This window comes from Biomphalaria glabrata, chromosome 4, assembly GCF_947242115.1.
Source record: "Biomphalaria glabrata chromosome 4, xgBioGlab47.1, whole genome shotgun sequence".
Lineage (NCBI taxonomy): Eukaryota > Metazoa > Mollusca > Gastropoda > Planorbidae > Biomphalaria > Biomphalaria glabrata.
The window spans coordinates 56,407,733-56,422,847 of record NC_074714.1 but is presented as its reverse complement, the minus strand read 5'-3'; the positions used below and the strand labels follow the sequence as shown (position 1 = coordinate 56,422,847).

The 15,115-nt window shown below is 34.1% G+C and overlaps 1 long non-coding RNA gene and 1 pseudogene across 1 annotated transcript; both read right to left on the bottom strand.

The window, feature by feature from the left end:
- Window positions 1–1,597: 1,597 nt before the first annotated feature.
- LOC129926086 (uncharacterized) lies at window positions 1,598–4,898 on the bottom strand. The gene is made up of 2 exons (XR_008777767.1): window positions 4,616–4,898; window positions 1,598–3,556 (listed from the first exon to the last, which is right to left on the bottom strand). It is a non-coding gene; the product is annotated as an uncharacterized LOC129926086 (long non-coding RNA).
- Window positions 4,899–11,984: 7,086 nt separating this feature from the next.
- LOC129925727 (THO complex subunit 2-like) overlaps window positions 11,985–15,115 on the bottom strand; it is a 32,705-nt pseudogene continuing 29,574 nt past the window's right edge.

Below are 15,115 nucleotides of genomic sequence, written 5' to 3'. Positions count from 1 at the left end.
TCTTAATGTAATCATTGTCACTTAGACATTACCATTGTCAATGTAATAATTGACACTAAGTCATTACCATTCTCAATCTAATTATTGACACTAAAACATTACCATTCTCAATCTCATCATTGACACTAAAACATTACCATTCTAAATCTAATCATAGACACTAAGTCATTACCATTTTCAATCTTATCATTGAATTTAACACATTACCATTCTCAATATAATCATTGACACTAAATTATTACTGTTCTCAATGTAATCATTGACACTAAAACATTACCATTCTTAATATAATCACTGATACTAAGACATTACCAGTGTCAATGAAATAATTGACAATAAGAAATTACAATTCTTAATCTAATCATTGACACTAAGACAATACTATTCTCAATCTAATGATTGACACAAACACATTACCATTCTCAATCTAATCATTGACACTAAGACATTACCATTCTCAATCTAATCATTGACAATAAGACATTAACATTCTCAATGTAATCATTGACACTAAAACATTACCATTCTCAATCTAATCATTGACACTAACAAATTTCCATTTTCAATGTTATCATTGACACTAAGTCATTACCATTCTTAATCTAATCATTGACACTAAGTCATTACCATTCTTAATCTAATCATTGACATAACATTCTCAATGTAATCATTGACACTTAGACATTACCATTCTCAATGTAATCATTGACACTAAAACATTACCATTCTTAATCTAATCATTGACACTAAGACATTACCATTCTCAATGTAATCACTGACAAAATGACATTACCATTCTCAATGTAATCATTGACACTAAGTCATTACCATTCTTAATCTAATCATTGACATAACATTTTTAATGTAATCATTGTCACTTAGACATTACCATTGTCAATGTAATCATTGACACTAAGTCATTACCATTCTCAATCTAATTATTGACACTAAAACATTACCATTCTCAATGTAATCATTGACACTAAGTCAATACCATTCTTAATCTAATCATTGACTTAACATTTTTAATGTAATCATTGACACTAAGTCATTACCATTCTCAATGTAATCATTGACACTAGGTCATTACCATTCTTAATCTAATCATTGACACTAAGACATTACCATTCTCAATCTAATCATTGACACTAAGACATTACCATTCTCAAATTAATCATTGACATAGCATTCTCAATGTAATCATTGACACTAACACATTACTACTCTCAAAGTCATCATTGACACTAAGACAGTACCATTCTCAATCTAATCATTGACACTAAGACATTACCATTCTCACTGTCATCATTGGCACTAAGACATTACTATTTTCAATGTAATCATTGACACTAAGACATTACCATTCTCAATCTAATCATTGACACTAAGTCATTACCATTCTTAATCTAATCATTGACACTAAGACATTACCATTCTCAATCTAATCATTGACACTAAGACAATACCATTCTCAAAGTAATCATTGACATAGCATTCTCAATGTAATCATTAACACTAACACATTACTATTCTCAAAGTCATCATTGACACTAAGACATTACCATTCTCAATCTAATCATTGACACTAACACATTACCATTTTTGTTGTTTTTATTGAAATTAAGTCATTACCATTCTCAATCCAATCAATAACACTAAGTCATTACCATTCTCAATGTAATCATTGACACTTACTCATTACCTTTTTCAATGTTTTCATTGACATAAGTCATTACCATGGTCAATCTAATCATTGACACTAAGACATTACAGAAAGTAAAAATCCCAGTCTTCACCAGAATTCAAACCTGAAACCCCTGGTTCAGAAGCTAACAACTTTACCACTCGGCCACCACACCTCCTACCTAATTTGACATTCTTTCTGATAATTAAGTAATAAAATGTATTCTTTGTCACAATTGGTCATAGCTAGAAGTTAGGCCTTTCTTAAAATTAGACAGTTTTTGTCTGACATGGTAGTTATCTTCTAATTCTTTTTTTTTTTTTTGGTTTCATTAATGTACTTAGTTTGTAGCTCCTTTTCCATATTTCATTGACCTCAGTTGATATCATGCAGAATGTCAAACTTTTTTTAGGTGGCATGCAATACAATAAAAAGCTATAGTATAATGATCTTGGCACAAAATTTTTTTTTTGTTTTAATTTTCGAAAAGGTCAATAGCAAATATTCTTTTTTTTTATGCTTTGCTAAGCCTACTTAGCATACTTTATAAAAGTGCATAATTTGACTATGGTGAGTAATGCTTATAATATTAGCTTTTTCTTGCATCAAAGTAAATCAGAAATTATTTTTTAAAAATCAAATGTTGATTTAACATGATCATCAATTTAGTTGCTCAGAAAAGAAAAAATGTCTTTGAATGAAAAAATGGTTAGAATTTTTAGAATAGTTAGGGATTAAAATGTAAAAAGAATGCCTTTTAGAATTTGCAATCTATATGGCAGATGATGTAAATGTCATCTGTTTCTGTGACCTACTGTTATAAAGGTATCATATGGCCAGCACAACGACCAACCTTCTTTACTTTCCCCAACTAATGTCAGATACCCATTAGAATTGCACTGACCCAAGGCATTCTAAAATCCTGAAATTCAAAAACAATCTTCAACAAGATTTGAACCTGAAAACCCTTAGCTCTAAAGCAACCGCACTAAACCACTTAGCACCCCCCCCCTCAACCACCACAGAGCTGTTGGGTGTTTGAGGTGTCCCTATCTCTACACAAAAAAATGCAATTAATTCTCAGAAAAAAGGACTATTTGCTTATAAATCAAATATTTATCTGATGATCAAAGAAAAACTCAAATCCCTTTAAAAAGTTTGTACAAATGCACATCTCCCAGTATATCAGAAAAACTGTGTTGCCACTCTTTAATGGTGCTTCACACATTGAGCATGTTTGTATTTTATACACCACATTAGATTACTATTGCTTTATGCCTGTGAAATATGGAAAGTATATCACCTGAAATACATCATGAATTAACTACATTTGCTGGGTATTTTAGTGAAGAAATTGTGGTTCAGAGAAACGCACTGCATGTGTCTAATGTCATTGCTGCCCAAGGCTGTCCTACTGATGGCTAGTATTCTTTTTCTGTAACTGTCCCTAACGATAGCGTTGTTGCTAAATTTAAATTTACCTTATTTGTGTTAGACACAATCAACTGAAAAATAAGAATCCATTCGAGATTTAAGTCTCAACTTTGAGATCTTTGACTGTTTGGCGGATCTTAAAATAATGACTGTAAATAAAACCAAACAAACTGCACATGTGTAGTAAATGCCTCTCCTTTTTTTTTTGATTTGTCTTTTCATTGTTGTTAATTAGTCATCTGTTCTTGAACCAGTTTCCACTGTGTAGTAGTCTTTTCGCTCAACAGCACATCCTTAATGACATAATCAAAAACCAACATGACCATCCTAAGGAACACGTCAGAAATGTCATCTTGAGGAAGAAGAGACTGCTGGCAGAAAAGCCTGATACCAAATATTGAGTTGCTGCTGCTGAGAATTTCGCAGTCGACAGACACACTGAGAAAAAAAAAAAACATGTTTGGATTTTGGGAGTTATTAGAGAACATGGCTTTACATTACATATCTTGATTCTTAACTTGCTTCATATGTCTCGCTTTTCGAGCAATAATAATGGTCAGTTCAACTTGTTTTGTCTTCATCCTAAAAGCTGCAATACAAAGAAGAATATCAGAACTACTCGATAAGCGATCATCAGCAGCTTGTCCATCGCAACGAAAATCAATGCATTAGTATATTTAGTAAAGTTATTGACAGTTTCAGCAGCCAAACATTTGCAGTTTTCGTTTGATCGAATGTAGGGAAGCACGGTCCTCACTGATAAAGTTAACAATGAATGTGTACATTGAAGATTTTGTTCACGTTTTTAGTTTGTTTTTTTTATTTCATGAATAAATAGAGTATTTAATGTTTACTGTTGAGGCTAAGACTTTGAGCCATGGTTAGCAGCTTGCACTCTGTGAAAAATCCTGAGGGCGCCCATGCCCATGGCTAGATCATCCAGATGATAGATTTAGATATAATAATAGTAATACAGATACTGTGAGATAGAATATATTCTAGATCTAAATCTACATTAGATAAGATAATAAAATCTAATCTAAACTTGTCCTCTAGTCTACTAGTGCCTCAAGGTCAATATTCTAGACCTAGATCTCTCTATATATAATAATAATTTAACTTATGAGTAATAGAGTCTAGAGATCCATATAGACATAGACTATCTACTAGATCTAGATTAACTAGATCTAGATATGATATTGATAATCTTAGTCTGAAATCTATCTAGACGTCTAGAGTCTAGATCTACTAAAATCTACTTACGGTAAAATCATCGTTAACTAGAATAGAAACAATAGTTACTAGATTTACTAGAGTAGATTTTACTACTACTACTACTACTACCTACTACTAGTACTTAGTAGTACTACTACTAACTAGTACTACTCTACTACTGTACTACTATACTGTAACTATACTCTTTGACTTAGACAAAATACTAATTATGGTACTAGATTTTACTAGATCTAGAACAGTTTAGACTATTAAGACATTTACCCGTGTTGCTTCATCCGATAAAGATAAATGTTCGCGAACAGACAAAAGAATTTTTAGTTTATTTATTTTTTTAGAATTTTATTTTGTTTCTTACGCCTCTTTAAAGTTTCAACCTGCGAATGCTGTGAGTGTGAAAGCAAAACACTCGCCATTTTGTTATTTATATACAAAACTATAGATACGAATTTCGGCTAAGTGATAAAGAATTTAGTAAATATACGATTGCTTTCAACTATTACCCAGTAGATCTAGATCTAGATCAGTGCTTTTCAAACCTTTTTCAACAGGTACCGCTCATCGATATCCAGTAAACTGAAGTAGATATACTTTACTGTCAAAGAATGGAGTTTTTAAAATAAAAACATCACTATAATGAAGATGTTAAAGCCAGACTCTATCCTGACTAGATATCTTGAAGTAACTGTTTAAAAACGGGCAGTGTATCTGTAACACGCCATTTTTTGGCGCCCCCTCCCCCCTTTTTTATTCTAGGAACAAAAATTGTAATATCATAAATACATTGCGCTCAAATAATAAGAATAACTATAGAGTGTATTACGTAGCTCAAAATATCTACAATATATAGGCCTATTATATAGTCACAATCTAAAACTTCGCTTCTACAAAATGCTAAAGTTTCTCGTGATAAAAAAAGGACTTGCTGTAGCCTATAAGGCTATAACAGTCATTTTTTTAAAGCCGTTTGTGTTCTGACATCTATTGTGTTTCAGATTCACTTATAACAGTTTTGTTTGGCGAAAAATTGATTAGCTATGACTTCTGTTTTAACTAAGAGAACAAAATATCGCATGTCTTTAGGTAAGGTAGGCTATATATAGATAATGTTTTTGCCAAGAGAATCACTTTTGAGATTTATTGAAATACATCATTTAGCCTACATGCTAAAATGCGTACTCAATTATACTAACTATAATGTACCTTAATATTCCATAATAAACTGTAGATCCGTGTTTCTCAAACGTTTACTAGCTGTGAAAACAATTTCATTTGCGCCCCCTTCCCTTTTTTAGCAAGATTTGGTCTAGGGAAGCGCTGAAAGCATCCCAATTGGGATCCGGAACGGTTTAACTCGGTTATAAGGACAAAGAAAAGTAACATACAGACATAATTTTCGCGTTTTTCTTTTAGAAGTAGGCCTAAATGTACAATATATTTTGGAATCCTAATGTACGTAGTAGATGTTCGTTAAAGCTGCTCCGTTTAGACTTTTTTTTAATTTTAATATTGAAACATTCGCTTGTCCAATGTGTAAATTTTTTTTTTAATGTTTTGAATATTTTTTTTCATATTTCAAGTTTATTGCACCCTAGCCCAAACTTCCTCCCAGGACAAGCGGGGATAGTGGAGGGTAGGGAGACCATCGATCATCTGTACTGGACGCATATACCACACAACAAGCCATATCCGTATCCCCTTATTAAACCGGCTAAAACCGATAGCAGACAACATCATATCAGAAGAACAAGCAGGTTTTAGACAAGGTCGCAGCACAACAGAGCAAATCATAAACCTCAGAATACTCTGTGAGAAATATCTCCAACACCAAGAGAATCTTTTCCATGTCTTTATTGATTTCAAGAAAGCTTTCGATTGAGTAGGCCTATAGCACGGAGCACTCTGGGCGACAATGGAAAAGTACAACATTAATAAAAACATAATCAAAGTTATCCAGAACCTCAACAAGGATGCCACCAGTGCCGTGTACTTCAACAATAATATTGGGGACTGGTTCAAAACCACAGTTGGAGTAAGACAAGGCTGCCTACTGTCACCAACACTCTTCAATATCTTCCTTGAAAGGATAATGGAAGATGCCCTCGAGGGCTATGAAGGTACTGTTAGCATTGGAGGAAGAAGAATTACTAACTTGCGCTTCGCAGATGACATTGACGGCCTAGCAGGGACAGAAGAAGAACTAGCTGACCTGGTGATGCGCATTGACAAGACTGCCGCAGCATATGGCGTGCAAATAAATGCCCAAAAAAACTCAAATTATGACCAATAGCCATCAGGGCTTTAAAAGAGACATCAGTATTGGAGGTGAAAAGCTAACTAGTGTTAACAGCTTCAAATACCTCGGAGCTATTGTCTCAGATGAGGGAACAAAACCCGAATTATTGGCCCGAATAGCACAGTCCATAGCAGCCCTTTCAAAACTTAAAATAATATGGAAAGATAAGGGCTTAGCCCTCGGCACCAAAATCAGACTGATGCGCTCTCTGGTCATGGCCACATTTTTATATGCTTGCAAGTCGTGGACGTTGAATGCAGAGCTTGAGAGGAGGATCCAAGCAATGGAATTGAGATGCTACAGAAGGATCCTAGGCATCACATTCAAAGACCGCATCACAAACCAAGAAATCAGAGACAGGGTTACTGTAGCGATCGGAGCCCATGATGACCTGCTAACTATTGTGAAAAGACGAAAGCTTAAAACCTTTGGCCACATTAAAAGATCTACGGGGCTCGCAAAGACCTTCCTTCAGGGAACAGTGCCAGGGAAAAGAAGAAGAGGCAGACAGAAAAAGCGATGGGAGGACAACATTAAAGAATGGACAGGCCTGCCATTGAGAGAGGTTCTAAACAAGGGGAAAAAAAGAGAGGAATGGAGAAAGACGGTCGACAAATCTTGCCTGGTGCCCCAACGGTCCAACAGACTAAGGGATAGGTAAAGGTAAATCTTCAAAGTTCACTTCAAAACCAATGTTGTGAACACATTCTCACGACGCTATACAAACATAAACAAGTATCAACTATTTCACCACACTCTGCAACGAATCTTTCAAGAAGAGCTCATAAAGCCTCAACAAAACTAGTTCTTTTCAAAGCCATCAAACTTTAAGGAAACCCAACGTCGTATGTTTAAAATTTGGCACAAGTGACCAAAACAAAAAGTCCAATTTCTACATTTAATGTTGAATGCAAAATCTCATTCATTCTCTTCTATGTTAATGCTTACTTAGGATGCAATGACACACACACACACACACACACACACACAAAGGTTGAATTGTACTTTTGATTGTAGAGTGCTCAGATAGATGAAAAAATTGAGACATCGATTCTTGGGTATAGAAGATCGTACGACTACAACTTGTCTTTGCTTGAGGCAGATAATTACCACCAAATAGTACGCGTACCCTAGTGCTATTAGAGCATGGAATGGGTTGCCTGAGCTATCCAGGAAAACCAGTGACTTGGCAGAATTTAGGTCATTGACTACATGCATGACGCGTAGGACGTAATCATCTTGTTTTTTGAAGTAACGTCTGTATTATATAAGATAAGGCACGATACCATGTGCATGATTTGATTATAGACCTAGGTTTAGATCCTTTGTATCTAGGAGAGTGGTAGCCATACTCGACTTCAAACATGACTTCATTGGCCTAGGGACACGCGTAGGGCGTAATCATCTATTTGAAGTAGAGTCTGTATTTTATAAGATAAAATACACCCCTCCCCCGGGTTGGCTTGCGGTAAAGAAGGCTTCAGGAAGCAACGTCAAGGAAAAATCAGGAGTGAAGCCCCATAAGTTGGGAGTGTCAACTATAACAACTGAGTTGGTGCCAAATGTAACACGAAGCGTTCCATTGAATTTCACCAGCAAGGTCGAGAGAGGGATTGTGACGCATGGGTCACCCAAAGGCTGGTAATTGGCTGGTAGACCAGAGAATCTCAATGTAGACCTATAGCCTACAAGTGCAACCTTATTTTGAATTGCTGTTCTTTCTACAGCGAATCCTCTACGAAATATAGTAGTTATGTTGTTAGTTCATCACTTAGAATGGGAGAGGCTTGCAATATGGACCAGGATCAAACGTGGACCACCTCGATATTATGGAATGTACAGTATTGCCGTAAACCAAATATTTAGTACGCAGTAGTGACTGCCCTTACTTAGTTTCATATCTATGTTCATACATCAATGTACAGAAAACGAGCATTTCCCAAGTTAAAGTAATTTTGCGTTTTCGCATATTTTCTTCTAAACTTTGTTCGTTATTCATTTCTGTATGAAATATGGATCGTTTGTGTATTCTAATATAGGCCAGTGGTCTCCATTAGATTCTTGACCATATCGCTAGTGTTTTATATCAGATCCCATATGTATTATAGGCTAAGTTTCTGTATTTTTCATTTTCTGTATTGCCAGTAGTTGCTAACAGTGGTTTAGACAAGAACCTGTTTGATGTCTGTTGAAAACAGAGATGTGGGGCTGAATCAAAAGGCAAATACTTCTAAAAAAAAAAACATGGACTGCAGCAGTAAATAGGATAATATTAAAGGGAAGCAACTTGGCAGAGTACAAGTATTATCAGATGTCCGATGAAGCTGAAATAGTAAAAAAAAACATTTCTAGGAGACTAGATGCTCTTTGGTGGTACAAAAAAAAAGGGGGCTAATGAAACTTGTAGATGATGTAGCTAAAAAGAACAGCCTCTATCATGCCTTGTTTGAGCAGTGAGATTGCAGCTATATAGTCTTTTATATTAAGTTGCCTGTAGTTCTGCTAATGCGCCCTTTTGGTGCCAGTTACTTATATTAGTGAGTTAATAAGGCTTTTTGAGTATGAAGTTTCAGTATTTCACATAACAGCTACACTTTCCCAGCTGTGACCTACATATAATGTTACATTCAGCAGACATAACAATGGTTCAGCTGTTATCACTTTAGGTTCTTATTCGCCCGCTACGATTTGTCTTAAATTTTCTTTTGGTTTCAAATGTGTAACTTCAGTACTAGTTTATAATTATTGATTTTCATTCAAACTGAGATGTAGTTATAAAGTATTTAGATCAGTGCAGTACATTGTAATGTGCTGGCTGAGAAGTTATGGAACAATGTCAGTATTTCTTAACTTAAAACTTAATCTATTCAACACAAGAAAATATATTAACAAGCAAAACTATAATCTGCGGACATGTCAGTCCATTTATTCAATGATCAACATAGTCAACCAAGGTCACTTAGACCCTTAATTTGAAGCAAACATAAATACATGAAATCTGTGTGTACAGCAACAATGGTCATATTTTAGAGTTCACTTCCAGTAGATCCCACAGGACTGGAAGCAATGCTTGCCACTAACACTAAGACTTTGAACTAGGACTGGATAGGATTTCAATTGAACAAGTGAAACGATCAACTCAACACCTTGGTCCATAAGTTGAACTGTTTTGAACCTGGAGAAATGACTCAATATAATTTGACCAGAAGGCAGATCTGTTTCAACAAAAGCCTGAGTTCTAATTCATAAGTCAACAATATCAAGAAAAAAAAAGTGTCACTTTGTAATTTTACAGAACCAACTGAATGGCCAGAGTCTAATGTACATGATATCACACATTCACCCACACTAGATCTACAGATCAACATATGTTACTATCTAAAAATGTTTGAGAAATATATAAATCAATGTTTCAAAAGGGAAAACAAAAGGTTTAAAAAGCTGCACATTGCCATCCAACTAACAATAGTCAACAAGAGACTGCAGTCTGGAAACATCCAGATCAAACTGGTTTTATTTTTTCTGTTTTTTGGAACATGTGAGAAGAAGTTAAGGAAATTATACACTTTCAATCAGATTACTAACTTAAGTACTAAGAGGCAACATTATCTATTTCTAGGCTCTAATTAGTAATATGATCACTAATATACCAAGACCCCCCCTCCATAATGACGGAAATAAAAAGGAACAGATTACGCTGGGCAGGTCACCTTGAAAGAATGTCAGAGAACAGAGGAGCAGCAAAGATTGTTCACAAAACAAACAAAAAGCAGGCACCTCAAAGGTAGGCCACAGTACAGTGGCTTGACGATGTAGAGGCAGATCTAGAACAGCAGGATAGATCAGAATGAAAAGATGTGCTATAGTAGGTCAGGGCCCTCCAAGGGCTGTAGTCCCACCGGGATGGATGAACATAATGACTATTTTAAAGTTAAACTGCCATTATTACAAACTATTGAATTCAAACATGAGAAGGACCAACTGATTTTTATGTTTTTTTTAAAGTGACTGGATTTTTTTTCTACCTTTCCCAATTGAAATGTTTAATTCCCAATTGAAATGTTTAATATACACACCTCACTCATGTATCTAGCAATGGAAAGATGACTAGAAACTTTAAGACCTGAAAGTATTTACCATAAAGACTAAATAATTAAGCCCCAGCTGACTACATAATCAAGTCTCAGTCCCTAGATCAAGGATATGATTTGTCTCTCTTTTCTTTCATCTTCAGTTTTGGAGATCCATCTGTTTCATTAAACTGTTCCTGGAGAAAAGGAAAAAATCAAACAAGTCAAAACTTAAGATATAGAGAGGTATAGAGAATTATTAAATAAATTCTCTAATTCAAAGCAAATGAAAAAAATAAAAAAATAATTAAAGAAATGTGCACCCATATAAAGCAATAGAACACTGCAAGTCAGACATGGTCATGCCTTATTACTGTTACACAAAAACTAACACCTGAATTGTATTACCAGCTTCAGATAAGAAAGATACTATACAACTATTGTAAATTAAAAACACATATGTTTAACATGGCTTTACAATAGATTGATGCTTACTTAATTTGAAGAAGAAAAAAAAAACTTTGTTTTTCTATTACTTGATTTCTAAATCAAAAGTGTATGTAATTAACGGACTGTAAGTAATCTATGTACATTGTTGTGGTACTACTAATAGCATTGGATATACAATTAATTTAGTTACATTTTAGTATTTAAAAAATAGTTTAGATGTATGTGTATAAAATAATTTGAAAACAAAAGCTTTTAGACCATGCTTATTTATGTCAATTATTTCACATGTGAAGAATGGTTCTTAGTGAATATAACAAAACCAAAAAATCAGTTTTCTGTCCATAAATGTTTACCTCTGTAAAATAACACAAATTAAACCTTTATGGCAATATCAAAAGGTCCTCAGTGCTTGCAAAACTCTCCTCCAGGGAACAGCACCAGGAAAAAAAGGAGACAGAGGAAGCAATGGGAACACAACATTAAAGAATGGACAGGCCTGCCAATGAGATTCTATTAAGAGGAATGGAGAAAGATGGTTGACCTATATTGTGTGGTGCCCCAATAGTTCAACAGACTAAGGGACAGGTGAAGGTGAAAAGTTTACCTTGCTCTTAGAGGAGTGACTCTGTTGTTTAGATTTCTCTTTATAATCTCTCTCTGCATACATTTTGGAGGATCCATTGGCTTCCCCATTTTGTTTGCCTACATTTAGTGGAGAAAAAAAAGTTTGGAGCCTTGAGGCAGTGCCTTCATCTCAAAAATATTTGTACAGAAGTGTGTAAAACAAGGAGTTCTAGAATGATTCTATCAATACGTACGTGAAGCTAGATAATGATCCTCACTTTTTCTTCTTTTGGAAAGTTCTGGGTCATAGGTTTCAACAGTGTTCCTGAAGAGAATCACTGGAGTTGATATAATACATTTATAATCTCTCCTAAACTAATTTAATACCACTTAACAATTATCCCAATGTGTCCTAGTCTACATTTTTATAGCATTTAAGAATAATACAATTCATAATCTTTTCTTAAAATATACACCAAAATGTTTTTAATTGCTTAAAATTTAATTTTGAATAGTTCCCCTTGGAATACACAGATTTCTTATTTTCAATCGTGTTTTTCCCAAAAAAAGGATGTTTTTCAAGAGTGGGGGCTAAAAAAAAAGGATCTATATTTAATATTAATTTTTCATATGAAAATGACATGGGATAGTGAGCTCAAGACAATTAATTTATGTTTTATATACATTATATATTAAGTTATGTTAAAATATGAATAACTATCATTAAGAACAGTTTTAGTTCAGTTTGGATCATAAAATGTGGTCTAGATCTTAATAGACTTGGTAAGTCAGTAAGTTTTTATTTTTACATTCCATTATCCAAAATAAAATATCGTTTAGGTTTTATAAATATTAGTATTTATCTAAAAAAGGCATACAGTCCCATTTAATTCTATACCAAACTTAACATTTTCCGAAAACAAACAAACAAGTTCTTGAAGTTTAATCATAACAGGATAGTGAAATACATATGAGCAAAATGGATAATTCAGTTGGAACATGGAAAATAATTATGGAGAGAAAGAGTTAAAAAAAGATTTACACTAGGACACAAAAAAAATAAAATAAACATACCCTCTTTTTATCTTTACGATCTTTTTCCATTTCAAAAGACTCATCAGCTTCTTGACTTGTGGGACTCTGTCAAATAATAAGTAAACTGGGAATTAGAGCTCTATATCTGTTGCTGTTACCAAACAGTGCTCTATCAAGTGGTATTTACTGTTAAAGTGTCCACTGATTGGTGTAAATACCACAATGAGCTTTAACATAAACATATTTTACATTTCACAAATTAGTTGACCAAGTGCAGGCAATTTTCTTTTCTCATTTAAGGTATAAACAACAAGAGAATTTTTTTTAAAGAGTAAATCAATGAAACAAAAGCTGAGATTTTATCTAGGAATAAAATGTTTAAAGTTAACTGCAGACCATCAGAGATTGATGATCCCAAAATGACAGCTAAAGCAATTTAAATTAGTTTTATGTAATTTGATAGTCTAAGCCATTATGAAGTCACACTTTAAACAACGAATATCCAGGTATATATTGTATATCACATAAGCTAAGCCACCCCATCATTTTTAAAAATTATGTTTAGCTTGGACAGAAGATGCCATATCAAAAATACTTTTAGAAGGAAGCAGGCTAAAAGAGATGGGGCTGACTTAGTGTGTCTAGAGGTCACAAGGTCATTACCTTTCTGTGCTTGCTTTGTCCATCCACTGGTGACTCCTACAATCAAGAAGTAAGTTGCACAACATATCAACATGACATGCAGTGGCTGTTGTGGTGGTAAAGAAGAAGATGATGTGGTGGCAAAGCATCTCATGTTTTGTTTTAGTGCCACAACCATGCCAGGCCAGTGTGCAATTCATCATGCCCTTATCTCCCCCCCCCCCCAAAAAAAAAAACCAATGAAAACATTGCTATATCAAACAACATATGATCAGGGCATGATGAATTGAAGACAATTGAAACAGCTTTCATTGCAGCAAGAAAAATATTTTAAAACAATTAAACAAATGTTTCTGATAAAAGCAAGACACTAATTAGTGAAACTTTTATTTGACTTATGAGTTTAGCTTTTGCAGTTGTAAGACCTAAGTAGAAAATCTCTATAAGAAGTCTTGAGAATAAGATATGGTTTCAAAGAAAACCTATTACCCTATGTGATTCACCTTCAAGTTTGGGTTGAATGAAGGTGGACAGCACTATCTCTCATGATATTTAATATAGAAGTTTTATTTCTAGGTTATGTTGGTATCTTTTTTATGTTACTGAATGAATATTATTTCAAGATCTTTTTTTTTTAATTTGGATACATTCATTTCTTTCTGAACAATACATTTTACAAATAGGCCCACACATGTTTAGACTTGGGTCAGCTTTTACTTTCATATGGGTCTTGTTCTAATGGAAGTAAAACATTTTTGGTCAAAAAAAATGAAACAGGTTTACATCAATAAACAGAAAGAAAGTTTTGAAAAATACATTGGCATCCATCATTATCACTTAGATAATGGACATAAGTTACTTTTAGAACCAACATTCAAAGTGATGTGCAATAATGAAAAATAGAGACAGACAAAATCAATGTTGCATACAATCTACTGCTGGTTTGTTTATTCATGGACCAAAATGTACAGTACACTCACAAAACAAAGTGTACAGTACACTCACAAAACAATGTGTACAGTACTCACAACTGTTTCTATCAAGTTTGTTCTCCCACCTTCCTGTTAACATTTCATTTGTATTCTTACTAGCCAAGAAATGTACTCAGTCCCTCTCTATGGTCAACACTTTCTGGTCTTAAAAAGTTTCTAGTCATCTTTCCATTGCTACTTCGCTGAGACCACTGTATTGCCACTGATCACGGCTCCATTCCACCACCCCCTTTTTTTTTGGAACATGCTAACAACAGTGCAGCATAAAGACAAACATATTAATTACATTTCCTGTTATTTACATACTACAAAAGACAAGTATTGTTAACAGAAGTAAGACAAAGGAACAATCGCACTGGAGTGACAATAAGCAGCTACACGTCAAAACATCATCACAAAACAAGCTGACAGGTAAACAGAGGACCAAGAATGCAATGCAGACAGGTTGAGAGTCTAGTAGCCCTTTTATACTGGAAGCTTTAGTGATGTTATCTAATATATAGCATAGTGCAAAATTTACTCTCAACATGGGCAAATTGAGTTGATGTCTACAGAAAACAGGTTATAACTCAAACATCACAAAGAAGCTTGTTTTAAACCTAATAACTATTTCCAATAGCATAAGTATCGGAATTTAAAAATGGATACCCATGGAGAATTCCAAATGGTCACTGCCTCAGAATACATGTCAAATCACAGCTTTCATCAATGTTAA